A 2,334-nucleotide genomic window follows, 5' to 3' on the forward strand; every position below is an offset into this window, starting at 1 on the left:
ATAACTGTAATATGTATTAATTGTGTGGTTTTGAAATTAACCAACATAGAATAGAAAGCACATACACAAATACACGTGGGATTCTTGACTCCCATGTTATGCCTTGCCTCTCTGTGGAATCCTCATGTGATGTCACTTCACAGAATGTTGGGAGTCAAATAGCCACAGTTGGCTGGGCTGAGCAGCATGCTGGCTGCTCCTGGTGGGGTCCTATCTAATTATCATCTTGTAACTATCCTGAAATAAACCATCTTCAAACTACATGATCACTTGTGGACTTGATCATTACAATTTGGCGACGAGGATGGGATGCACACTGATTCTTACTGAAGTCTTTTTCTCGTGTCTCTTGTGGACTCTGAGCTTTTCTGTCCCTTTCTGACGTGTTTTCTCTATCTCCGTTCGTCGCAGTCTGTAGTCCTGTGTTCTGTTAATTTTCCATTTTCTGGCTCCATTCATTCCTGTTCTGGCCAGTGGGTGTGCTTTGGAGTTGTGTGTTGTACTTTCTTTCCTTCTTTTCTCTTACGTTGCTGCTTCTTTTCTTCTTCTCTGGTGTGAAAGAAGGGAGGATAGTTTATATGTTTGGTTTCCTTTCTTTTCTGTTTCTTGTTATCTCTCGCTGCTCTTATTTTATGGGTTTTCTCTCGACTTCATTCTTGTTGCTCTTCTTTTGGTGTGTTACGGTTCTGTTGGCTCTATTTCTCCTCTTTCTCATTCCTTCTCTTTTGTTCTTTCTCTGTTGTATTTTTTATTAAGGACAAAGGGGGATATGTTGTATCTTGACTCCCATGGTATGACTTCCCTCTCTGTGGAATCTTCATGTGATGTCACTTCAGAGAATGTTGGGAGTCAAATAGCCACAGTTGGCTGGGCTGAGCAGCATGCTGGCTGCTCCTGGTGGGGTCTCCCTGTGGTCTTGTTCCTATCTACTTATCATCTTGTAACTATCCTGAAATAAACCATCTTTATTGCTGCTTGTGTTGCGAATCATAATATATTAACTAAGTGAAATCGACATTCTAACATAGTACGCAAATGTCAAAATCTGACGAAAACCCATGCATGAAAGCTTCCTATATGTATTATTGTGGCATAAATGATGGAGAATGGTAAGAAAAAAATGCTTAATCATGGCTTAAATGCTAGGTAATAATTAACAGGGTTATCGTAGAATGGGGGAGGTAAACTGAAGGGCTATACTTCGAAATCTAACATTTAATTGGGTTTGTTTCTATAATAGTTTCCTTTATGGTCCATGCGGCCTAATCAAAAATGGAAGGTTTGCGAGACTCCGAAACTGTGGTTCTCTACGCATGCGCGACTAAGCTCGAGAGAGGTGCAAGCAGTCTGTGCCTGTGCAGCATGGGTCAAGGTCAGCATGGCCTGGAGTGCAAAAGGGTGCCAAGATTTGTATGACCGCGTCGTGAGCCTGAGAAAGTTGCTCCAAGTGACAAGTTAAAGGACACAAGTGAAAAAAAAATACAATAATGAACAAATAGAACCTTATTTTGATTATAACGATGACTTGGCGGAAATATAGACAATGAGGAGATGAGGTGTTGCTCATATACCCCTTAAATGGACCAATGAAATTGAGCGAGTACCCTAAAAGTTTCAAATTTTAGATAGATAGTTAGGGGAAAAGGGTATAAAAGAGGACGTTTGAAAGTGATGAGAGAGCTTTCTTTTGGATTTATTTTCACACCACGACATGCTGTCGGACTGAACGATTTTTCCATTGTGCAAATACTTTGACATTTTCTTGACTTTAACTTTTGATGGGTGCAGAGTCCGGATGGGAGGTGAACATCAAATAAGAATAGAGAGGTGGTTTTTGGGAACTTTCATGTGCTAACCCTGATGTCAATTTACTGAAATCTTGGTAATATAGTTTTGACTTATTTTCTGAACTATTCTGCTAATAAATGTAAACTGTTTAAATTTTAACTTTCTTTTCTTCAGGTTAATTAAATGTCTAATGATTATTGAATTAAGGCTAAACAAAATAAGGTCATGCTAGGAGATTAAGTCTCTAAATAAAAAATAAATAAATGGAGAATTAAGCTGGTCTTGTTGTCTATTAGTTAACTTTTACTAGCTGATCCATTGACCAAATGGTGGGGTGTTTTTAATGTTTCTTAAAGGTAAAACCATGGTAAATCTGATAAACTGCAGATGTATATAGTGTTTAAAATTTAGACAAATTAGAATGAAATAAGACACTCCCCTAAAATCCAGCATCTCCTCCTCTAGTCTTCACTGATCTTGGGAGCAGGGTGATTTGTGTGTATGAATGACTCGCGGTGTCATGGGCCACACCGACGTGTAAAGTGT

This window comes from Lissotriton helveticus, chromosome 4_1 (genome assembly GCF_964261635.1).
Source record: "Lissotriton helveticus chromosome 4_1, aLisHel1.1, whole genome shotgun sequence".
NCBI lineage: Eukaryota > Metazoa > Chordata > Amphibia > Caudata > Salamandridae > Lissotriton > Lissotriton helveticus.